The sequence below is a fragment of the Arachis ipaensis genome, chromosome B7 (genome assembly GCF_059453495.1).
Source record: "Arachis ipaensis isolate K30076 ecotype BB chromosome B7, ASM5945349v1, whole genome shotgun sequence".
Taxonomy (NCBI): domain Eukaryota; kingdom Viridiplantae; phylum Streptophyta; class Magnoliopsida; order Fabales; family Fabaceae; genus Arachis; species Arachis ipaensis.
Window position 1 is genome coordinate 130,044,358 of NC_142442.1, and position 12,117 is coordinate 130,056,474.

General features: G+C 40.8%; 1 pseudogene; it reads right to left on the reverse strand.

Moving 5' to 3' along the window:
• Positions 1 to 5,514: 5,514 nt before the first annotated feature.
• Positions 5,515 to 6,599, reverse strand: LOC148554122 (zinc finger BED domain-containing protein RICESLEEPER 1-like; annotated as a pseudogene).
• Between the last annotated feature and the right edge of the window lie 5,518 nt (positions 6,600 to 12,117).

Here is a 12,117-nt window from a genome sequence, read left to right on the forward strand (position 1 = left end):
CAGCAACAACAATAAAAACAACACTGAACAATTAAATAAAAAATACATCTGAACAACAAAAACAGTTCCATAATTACTGTAAAATAAAATAATCTAAATTGCTCATAACAGATAAGCAAGAAATTACTTAAAAAAAACCATGAACAATACAGAGATTCAGCATTTCAGATGAGGGAGAGGGAGCCCAGATCAGGGCTGAGCACTGGCGTAAGCTCAGCCAAAACAGAGGCCGAAGCGTGGTGATAACAACAGGCTGGAACAAAAACAAGGGCTTGAGGCAAGCTTGACCAAGCGACGAAGAGGGAGCACCACGGCGGAAGCACGGCGATACAGAGGCGGTGAAAGCTCAGAACAGACGCGGAAGCTCAAAACTGATGGGAAAGCGAGGCGAGCAGACGTATTTCGACGACCATGGGTGCAGTACGGACGGCGACGGCGTAGATCGCGACGGCGGCGGTAGTGCAGTGGCGATGACAACTTGAAGAAGAAAGTGGCATTGGAGGCTAGGTTTTGTTGAGAGAAGGAAGCAGATGCGGTGAGTGAGAGAGACAGAGAGGGAGTCAGGGAGGCGTCTTTTATTTATTTATTTAGAGTAAACTACCATTTCTACCCATAAAAGTTGAAAACGCTGACATATATACCCGTAGAAAAAGGAAATTACCATTTTTACCCATGAAATATAGGTTCCACACAACAAAATTATCCAAATACTAAAAAATTACCTAAAATCCCTAAATTACCCTTATCTTCACCACCACACCACTTCCTTCACCCAATCACCTTTCTAACCCTAACCCTCTTCACCCAGCCACCACCCCTCTTTCCCTTTCTAATCTCATATCCCACCACCACCCCTTCCTGATTAGATCACCCCCTATGTCAAACTGCGCACCTCTTAACATTAGCTTCGCCCTCGTTTCAAGCACAGTTGCTCTACACAGAGCCAGCTCTTGCCAAAGGCATGGATTCAAACTGAGCTTTCATCTGGATGGATCTCCAGCACAGTGATTTGTCCAGCCATTTGTCAACCGGTGTGACAAATGCCTGGTCTGCACCTTCCAAAGCCATGGTGCAAAGCTGCAGAAGCTCGATTGCAGCCGTGCACCTAGAGTATGTAATGAAAGTCTGAATTGCAAGCGGCAGAACCACTTTCTTCACAAGATATAAGAGCTCAGAAACCTCGAGCTCAACGAAGGGAGAAGTATGGCCAAATCCAAATATTAGAAAACATGCATCCCATAAATGCTCTAGATCTTGAGATATTGATCCTTGACTAATAACAGCTTGAACCATTGCTTCTGGAGCTCCAGTAAGTTCCCTTTTTCGTGCATATTGCCTTATGAGCTCATTGAATTGGACATATCCTTCTTTGGTACTACTCCTTGCAAGGTTGAATCTTAGTAACAGAGTAGATGCTTCTATTTCGGATTTTTTGGTGTGTGAGGAGGCAAATCCACATGTTAAGGATTGCAGTAATTTTCTCCAAGAACATGTTCCCTTTTGCTTTTCTAGTAGATTCTGAGCAGTATGTGCCAATAAGGAAACCGGAATTGCAGCGGGCGCAAACCATCCACTTACCAGCACCATTCTGGTTGCCAAGCTCCTGGGGCCATCTGCATGATCGAATATTGAGAAACAAACATCGAGGAGCTGCAGAAGGAAACTGTTGTGCCTTAATGACTGTGACATGTCCTTCAAGGGAATTCTTTTTATGGTGTCTAAGAGCCTGCTTGGAGGAACCAGCTGGATTCGTCGGTAAATCGTGAACAAGGGCAAGGGTTCCGGTGACGGTTGCGGGGGTAGCGGGAGCCACCATTGAGTGAAGAGCTTGAGGGGTGGTGGTGGGTGAAGGGGGTAGTGGTGGGATTTGAGATTAGAAAGGGAAAGAGGGGTGGTAGCTGGGTGAAGAGGGTTAGGGTTAGAAAGGTGATTTGGATGAAGAAGGTGGTGTGGTGGTGAAGATCACGGTAATTTAGGGATTTTAGGTAATTTTTTAGTGTTTGGATAATTTTGTTGTGCGGAACCCATATTTCATGGGTACAAATGGTAATTTTTTTTCTATGGGTAGATATGTTAGCGTTTTCAACTTTCGTGGGTAGAAATGGTAGTTTACTCATTTATTTATTTTTTTTGTTGAAAAGTGAAAACTGGCCGGGTCTCGGTTCGGTCTGACCGGCTGGTTCTCGGCCGGTTCAGCGGTTCATTGACGGTTTTTAAATTAGCGATTTTAAGATACTAACCGAACCGTAATTATTTATGGTTCACGGTTAGACTGGTCAGATCGGCCGGTCCAGTCCAGTTTTCAGAACCTTGATAATATCACTATTCTGCTTCAGCCTATGCTTGATTATATTCTAAGATGTATCTTCGTTCTTCAACCTTATGAATCGGATGACCTGTGACAATCATCCTCATTCTACATGGGTTCTTGTGAGTCCTTGACGGGATAGTACTGAACCACAAGCTTGATTATACATATCTTAGACGGCTAATCCACGGCTTCGTTGGGGATTTCTCGAGACATCAGTTCAGCTGAGGTGCAGGGTGATTAGGGCCTTTGTGGTATAGGCTAGAATCCAAAGAAGCAACATTCTCTAATTCGGAAGACCCGACCTTGTCTGTGGCACTTTGAGTAGGATCACCAAGGGAATGGACTACTAGAGCTTCACCCCCGTTCAGATTGGATGACCGCTGACCCGGCATTTGATCTAAAGCAGAGGAGTTTAATGACCGCTGACCCGGCGTTAATCATATACAGCCTGCCATGGAATGAATCAATCAGAACTTGGAGTAGATGGTGAGAAAAGTTGATCCAAAAGAAAGAAGCATCTCTGAAGCCTCAACCGTTCTCATACCATAGATTTCACACCTATCTAGTAACGTTTTATTTATTTATCCATTTTATGCATTTTCTTGTGACAACTATCTTTTCTATCAGCCTGACTAAGATCTGCAAGGTATCCACTACTTGCTCAAACCAACAATCTCCATGGAATCGACCCTCACTCACCTGAGGTATTACTTGGATGATCCGGTATATTTGCTGGTCTATCTGTGTGAAACGTGCAGAGCCAGTTTTGTGCACCACTAGTCGACCTTCTCTGACCAATTTTTCTATGACATTCTTTAAGTCATAACAATCCTTAGTTGAATTCCCATAGAGTTTGTGGTACTCACAGTATTCTGTCAGACTTTCTGATTTTTTGTGCTTAATCAGACGAGGAGGTGGAAGCTTCTCTATATGGCATATCTCTCTGTAAACATCTACAAGAGAGATCCAGAGGAGAGTATAGTTGTGATACCTTTGAGGTTTCTCCAGTTTATATTCTTCCTCCTTCTTAGCTTCTTTCTCTTTTTCCCGAGGTGGATAGGGGAGGCTGGGTCTCGGGAGTAGCTCTCTTAGTCGGTAATTCTCCTCCATGTTGATGTATTTTTCTGCCCGCTATTGTACTTTGTACAAGGAGGCCGGGTGTTGCTTGGATATGAATTGAGAGAATGACCCTTCTTTAAGGCCATTAACTAATCTCATTATTACTGCTTCAGTGGGTGGGTTTTGTATTTCCAAGCATGCTTTATTGAATCTTTCCATATAATTTCGAAGCGTCTTACCAACTTCTTGTTTAACTCCTAATAGGCTTGGGCGTGCTTTACCTTATCCTTCTGATTGGAGAATCTAGTAAGAAACTTTCTTGCCAGATCGTCAAAACAAGTTACCGATCTGGGCGGTAAGTTATCAAACCACTTCATTGCAGCTTTGGTCAAAGTTGTCGGGAATGCCTTACAACGAGTAGCGTCAGAGGCGTCATTTAGGTACATCCGACTCTTGAAGTTGCTGAGATGGTGTCTCGGGTCGGTCTTTCCATCGTAGAGATCCATGTCGAGGGTTTTGAAATTCCTTGAAACTTTGACCCGCATGATTTCTTCTACAAACAGATCTTCTCCTCCTAGTGGGATTTCTTCCTGATTTGTCTGGTTACTTCGTCTTCGGAGATCAGCTTCCAATCTTAAGAGTTTTTTTTCCAGTTCCTTCGTCATCGTACTTCCCTTCGCAGTTCCCGTTCTGCTTTTCGTTGACACTCAGCTTCTTGCTCAAGCTGTTTTAGTCATCCACGGTGACCATGGACTAGACCTAGTATCTCTGTTGGATGGGGAGGTTCTTCATCTACTGGTGGGTGCACCTCTGATTGAATCCGTCTTGGCTGAGGATTTCCCGATGTCCCTTCTCCATGGAAAACGTGTGTTCTTTCCCGTGGTGGAAGTATTGCAAGTGTAAGATCGTCACAGTGAGGCTCTGGTTCTGATTCAGATGCCGTGTGACCGTCTTCGTAGTAATCGTCCGCCATTGTCAAGGGTTGAATTTTAGGTCCCCGGTAACAGTGCCAATGTTTTGAGGGTTATCTAAAACGTTGATTTGGGCCTGGACGTGAGGTCTAGATTCCTTGTGAGGTAGCGTCCGACTTGTTCTCGTGCCAAGGTGCCGTTGTCCGAGTTTCTCGTGAGGAGGTGGGGGGTGATACCTGCAAGTAGGGGTGTTCGCCTGGAATATGACAGAGAATATGTCCCAAAAATGTATTTCGACGAGGCGAGCTAATTAAGCTTATATAGCGGAGGTGGCTTAGCCGGTTCAACCAGCGATAACAATTGCAGTTAGGGGAGGTAGGCCAGTTCTTCTATCCGCTCCATTTATTTATCTCTCCGGTTGTTGGGATTCATTTCAAGGCAAGGCAGCTGCTGCTCGGCAGCGCCGACATGGGAAAAGAAAGATGCACAAAAGAAAGGATTGAAGAGCTTAGTGTGAAACTAAGTGCTTTCGAGCTGTCGAGTGAGGATTGGCTGAACGTACTTTGTCTCCTAGTAGATTAGTAGTCTGACAGATTATCATCGGTGTCGAGCCACGTTTTGATACCCGCAAAAAACAGGGGTCGGTTCGTCGTCATAAACAAGATAACACACCACTATATATAATATATAAAAAGAAAGAATTTCAAATAATAAGAAAAGAAAAAGTCGGTGTGGTTTGGTTCGGTTTTTGAGGGAAAAGCCATCCGATCCGATCGTTTAATTAAACTGCGGTTCAGTTTGGTTCAATTTTTTTGTCAAGGCCATCCAAACCAAACCAAACCAATTAAAATCGGTTTGGTTTGGTTCGGTTTGTTCAGTTTTTTTAATCAAATAAAAAAAAATTCTATCATACTATTATGCAAAGTCATAACATTGAAATTGACAAACCGAAATATACAATAGCTAACAAAGTCTTGATATAATGAAATTTAACTATAACAGAATTCAAATACGATAATTAAAGAAGTTTAATAGTTCAACAGTCAACACAACTGAAAATAAAAATAAATTGTCATTAAACTGATAGCAAAGTTATGGTGTCTTCTCCAACAAAATAGCTAAACTTCTTAATACAAACCAACCTGAAATAAAAAAAAAACAGTTACATAATAAGAACAACAACAACAACAACAATAATATAAGGAGAACAATTCCTACCATAACAAGATGTACTCAATCAGACTCAATACCAGAATCTTCTTCATTGGGATCATGTGTAGGTGCAACTTCTACAAAAATATATAAAACAAAAAACAATCATAACAAATAATATATATTAATAAAAACTAGATTAAAATAAAGAAAATTATAAGTAGAAACTTAAGCATACCTAATTCCAACTTCTCCAATTCCTCGATGAGTTCCTCAAGGACAAGTTTTGGAGAGTTTCGGAGCCAATTTTGTATACAAATTAACGCTTCAGCTGTCATCGGAGTTAGAGAACTCCTATAATTATTCAACTCCCTTTCTCTAGTACTAAATGCCAATTCTGAAGCAACTATGGAAACTGGCATGGCTAAGACGTCTCTTGCAATCTGCCCAAGAATTGGATATTTAGTGGAATTCACTTTCCACCAATTTAGAATGTCGAATTGCACACCACTCTTCTCTAATGCCTCCATAAGATATAACTCCACCTCATTCTTGTTAACACTCTCATTGAATTGCATTTCCTTTTCAAATTCCATAGCAAAAGAAGTTTCATGTGCCTCAAGCTCTTGTGTGCTAATTTCAGGAAGATCTTGCCGAGTAGATCTTTGATAGTTACCATCAAACAGCCTATAGCTATCAAACACCTTGAAAAGCGTCTCCTTCACTTTTGAAGTTAAGAATTCAGCATCTTCTTTTTCATACAACTTTTCAAAACTCCACTTAATCAATTGAAGCTTATACCTAGGATCAAGAACAACTGCAATGAAAATCATCATGTTTGTGTTCTTTATATTTCCCCATTACTTATCATACTTGGACTTCATTTTCTCAGCCATGCCTGAAAGTACCGTATCTAAGCTTCCCATACAATGCTTAAGTGTAGACAATATTTTACAAAAGTCATTAAAGTGTTGAGAAGATGTCACAAACGTTGAACCAGAAACCTTGTTAGTAACCTTATAAAATATTTTTAAAAACTTGACAAAATGCCTTGCATTCTCCAAATCCTCAGACCTAGGAATCCCACCAGCCATCATAGCATATTCAGAATCTCTCTCCCCCAATCGTTTAAATGCCTTTTGAAACTTCAAAGCACTTTCAAGCATTAAAAAGGTAGAGTTCCACCTGGTAGGAACATCTAAATGGACAATGCCTTTTTCCAGAATTTTAGCTTCCTTAATCATAGTTTTAAACCTCTGAGTACGACCTGGTGATGCACGCACATGCTGAACTACATTTCTAATCTTTAAAATTGACTCATGCATTTCTCTCAACCCATCATTCACAACAAGATTTAAAATATGAGCACAACATCTAACATGTAAAAACTCCCCCCTTAATGGATGTGAGTTTCAATCCTCCATTCTATTTTTCAAGTAAGAAAGTGCAACATCATTTGAACTAGCATTATCAACAGTGATAAAAAAAACCCAGGATATCCCCCAGCTCAACAAACATCTCTCAATCTTCCTACCAATTATTTCCCCATTGTGATTCTTGATAGCACAAAAATTCAAGATTCTTTTTTGCATTTTCCAATTAGCATCAATATAATGAGCAGTAAGGAAAAGATAGTTCAAGTTTTGCACAGATGACCAACAATCAGTTGTCAAACAAACATTTTAATTTGGTTGAGAGAAAACAGACTTCAACTTAATTTTTCATTCAAATAAAGCTTCCAACAATCCCTAGCAACTGTGAGCCTTCCAGGAATTGGAAACTTGGGTTGCAAACAACTCGTATAATAATGAAAATCCTCCCCCTCAACTTGCAAAAAAGACAATTCATCCACAATAATCATTCTAGCAAGCGTTTGTCTACAATGATCAACATCAAATGACATGGTAGAAAGTAAACTACCTATCCCTTTCCTATCATCTTTTATCACATCTTGAAAACAAAGAATCTTTTGGGTAGGATCTAATGCTTCCTTTGGAAATTTTTTGCATTGCGACAACAAGTGATTTTTCATGTTACTAGTGCCATTTTTATGTGTATCACAAGCATAACTAGCCCCACACCAATTACATTTAGCTCTAGGATACTGTGGATTACTAGTTTCATCTTTAGTAAAGTGATCCCATGTCCAAGACCTAGGTCTACAAGGTTTTCTCTTACCTTCGTCGGCCTCAGTTTCAGCGGAGTCATCAACGGGAGCTTCTTCAACAGCCCGCCTTTTCCCTCGGCCTCTACTAGCAAGCTTCCTTGTGTTTCGATGAGGAGCTGGGACAGGAGGCAATGCAGTCGGAGATCTGATGCTTGTTGATTCATTCGGAAGAGGAACTAGCGGCAATCCAGATTCGCCCATATTCTCACTTGAACTGACATCAAACTACATAAGTAAATACAATAAATCAAGGCCAGAAACACAACAACAAATAAATTAATAACCAGTAATAAACTGCACAACAAATCAATAACCAACAATCTAACAATAATTCAATAACCAATAATACCAAATTACCAACAATAAAATGAACCATTAAACACCAACTAGCAAGGTAGAAAGCAGGAGATTTTCAATATAATGAACCATTAAACAACAATAAAATGAAGTAATGAACCATTAAACAGCAACCAGCAAGGCAGCAAGCAGGACATTTCCATTTTCCAATATAATGAACCATTAAACAACAATAAAATGAACCATTAAACAGCAACGTAGCAAGCAGCCAAGCAGGACATTTCCAATATATTGAACCATTAAACAACAATAAAATGAACCACTAAACAGCAACCACCAAGGCAACAAGCAGGACATTTCTAATATATTGAACCATTAAACAACAATAAAATGAACCATTAAACAGCAAGCCACTGAGCCAGCAACAGCAAGTAGCAACAAATCAACAATGCATTTGTCTGTAAGTATTAACGTGGAAAAAAGGCTATAAATCAACAAAACTTTGCAACAAATCAACAAATTAACAAATCAACAGCAAGTGCCAAGTAGCAACAAATCAACACTAATGAACAGAATTACCAGTAAACAGCAAATGGTAAACATTACCTGAATCAGTGGCTCGGGATCCATATTGACCTGGGAGGAAGGCTGAGTGGGAGACTGAGAGGTGCTGCCGTTATGGGATGAACTGATGGGTTAGGGTGGTGGCATCTCAACGGCGACGGCGTGGTGCTGTGCTGCCATGTCGAGTCAGTCGGTGGTGGTGTGTTGCTGGCCTTCTGGGTCAGTGGGTAGCGTGCTGGCCTGATGTGCGACGGCTTCGTGTTGGACTGTTGGGATCTCTGCTCTGTCCGCGTCTCCGCGAAGAGGAAGGCTTCGTATTGGCCTGATGTGCGACGGGCCGAAGGCTTCACAGGTGTGGCTGGGTGCGCAGGTATGGAGATTTGGAGAAGAGATAGCGATGAGCACTGAGGTAGGTTAGGGATTGGGGATTTGGGGGTTAGGGTCAGACGCTCACACTCGCGCAATTTCATTTGGGGGGTGGGGGTCTGCGGGGGTAGGGTTAGTAATGTTTAGGGTTTTTTTCTAACCAGTTAGGTTTGGTTCAGTTAGGGTTTTCAAAGTCAAAATCAAAAACCAAACCGAACCGCACAAAAAACATCAAAACAAGTTTTATTTTGTTTTTTTGGTTTTCGGTTAATTCGGTTTTTGGTTTTTTCGGTTCGGTTCGTCAGTTTAGTTTGTTCCGGATCGGTTTTGAACACCCCTACCTACAAGAGACTCCGATACTTAAGTTAGCAAGGACTTTAGGTGGGAGCTCTCGATCAACGGGGAGATTTCAGGGAGGAACCAAGTGAGAGAACAAAAGATGAGAAGATACCACATCCAACTCAAAACCTTAAGGCACTAAGTTAATAGACCTCTCATCTTATAAACTCCTCAAAAAATTGTAGCATAGATGAAAGAAAATGAATTGTACCCGACAACTTATTATCCTTGGGGTGGTTGAGTTTTAATCTAATTAGCCTGGTTATTTTTGAAAAAGACTTAGGCAACACACCCGTGAGATTGTTGTCAGAGAGATAAAAAGTTTGCAATACAGAAAAAGAATCAAAGATATCCGGCAAGGAGCCAATGAGGTTTGTAGTCTCGAGTATGATGACGGTAAGGCGTGAGTTGCTATTCAAGTTGGTGGGAAAGGTCCAGGGTGAGAGGTTGGTATTGTAACTCAATTCAAGGAGCTCCAACTTTTCTAAACCCTAAAAGCAATCGTGAGGAATGGAGGTGAATTTGTTCTGGGATAAGTACATAGATTGGAAGTAGGAGAGGCTCGAAAAGGAAGGCAAAGGGTCACTGAGAAAGTTGTTTCCAAGATCGAGAAAGCATAAATTGACGAGAGATTTGTTAATATTTAAAGGGATTGTTCTGTTGAGCTGCCTTGAATTGAGCTCGATCTTTTCTAAATATCGAGATTTAGTGGCTGGAAAGTAACAGCATACCACACCAACCCATTTGCACATAATAGTATTATTGTCGAACCAATTAGAGGGAAGATTGTGTATGGCTTTTCTAAACTTCAACAAGTACACAGCTAATTTATGACTAATCTCATTATCATTATTATTAGATAATACACGCGTACACATGATAAAAAAAAGAATGATGCAATCATTTTGAGATGAGCCATCTATGCAATAGTTTTGATATGAACTCCCTGTGCTTTTTTTGTTCTCTCGCATCACGAAAGAAGAAGAATGTTGCTCTCCTTTTATTTTTGTTTAGCTTTCCATAATAGAAAAAACATGCCTTTCAATGTTAATAGTTTGTTTTGCTTAAAGTAAACTATCAAAAAAATTCTTGGCCTTTCAATTATCTGACATTGACAAACATGAATTCTCAGTAAAATTATAGAGCTTGTACTTAGAGTGAGGAGTTTATAAGATGAGAGATCCATTAACTTAGTACCTTAAGGTTTTGAGTTGGATGTAGTGTCTTCTCATCTTATGTTCTCTCACTTGGTTCCTCCCCGAAGTCTTCCCGTTGGTCGAGAGCTCCCTACGGTGGCCCAACAAGTGGTATCAGAGCCGATGATTAATCAGTCTGGTTAAGGAGCATGTTGGTCCACCGTTGGGAACTCTTGACCACCAGGGAGACTTCGGGAAGGAATCAAGCAAGAGAACATAAGATGAGATGACACCACCATCGGCTCTGATACCACTCGTTGGACCACAATGGGGAGTTTTCGATCAACGGGGAGATTTCGGAGAGGAACCAAGTGAGAGAATATGAGATGAGAAGACACCACATCCAACTCAAAACCTTAAGGCACTAAGTTAATAGACCTCTCATCTTATAAGCTCCTCAAACAATTGTGGCATATATGAAAGAAATTGAATTGTACCCGACAACTTATTATCCTTGGAGTGATTGAGTTTCAATTTAATTAGCCTGGTTAGTTTTGAAAAAGACTTTGGCAACACTCGCGTGAGATTGTTTTTAGAGAGATAAAAAGTTTGCAATACAGAAAAAGAATCAAAGATATCCGACAAGGAGTCTATGAGGTTTGTAGTCTCGAGTATGATGACGGTTAGGCGTGAGTTGGTATTCAAGTTGGTGGGAAAGGTCTAGGGTATTGTAACTCAAGTCAAGGAGCTCCAAATTTTCTAAACCCCGGAAGCAATCGTGAGGAATGGAGGTGAAGTTGTTCTGGGACAAGTACAGAGATTGGAGGTAGGAGAGGCCCGAAAAGGAAGGCAAAGGGCCACTAAGAAAGTTGTTTCCAAGATTGAGAAAGCGTAAATTGACGAGAGATTTGTAAATATTTAAAGGGATTGTTCCATTGAGCCGCCTTGAATTGAGCTCGATCTTTTCTAAATATCGAGAATTAGTGGCTGGAAAGTAACAGCATACCACACCAACCCGTTTGCACATAATAGTATTATTGTCGAACCAATTAGAGGGAAGATTGTGTATGGCTTTTCTAAACTTCAACAAGTACACAGCTTCTTTATGACTAATATCATTATCATTATTATTAGATAATACACGCGCACACATGATAAAAAAAAAGAATCACGCAATCATTTTGAGATGAGCCATCTATGCAATAGTTTTGGTATGAACTCTCTGTGCTTTTTTTGTTCTCTCGCATCATGAAAGAAGAAGAATGTTGCTCTCCTTTTATTTTTGTTTAGCTTTCCATAATAGAAAAAAACATGCCTTTCAATGTTGATAGTTTGTTTTGCTTAAAGTAAACTATCATACAAATTCTTATCCTTTCAATTATCTGACATTGACAAGCATGCATTTTCAGTAAAATTATAGAGCTAGTACTTAGAGTGAGGAGTTTATAAGATGAGAGTCCCATTAACTTAGTACCTTAAGGTTTTGAGTTGGATGTGGTGTCTTCTCATCTTATGTTCTCTCACTTGGTTCCTCCCCGAAGTCTCCCCGTTGGTCGAGAGCTCCCCACGGTGGCCCAACAAGTGGTATCAGAGCCGATGGTTGATCGGTCTAGCTTAAGGAGCTTGTTGGGCCATCGTGGGGAGCTCTCGACCACCAGAGAGACATCAAGGAGGAATCAAGCAAGATAACATAAGATGAGATGACACCACCATCGGCTCTGATACCACTTGTTGGGCCACCATGGGGAGCTCTCGATCAATGGGGAGATTTCGGGGAGGAACCAAGTGAGAGAACATAAGATGAGAAGACACCAC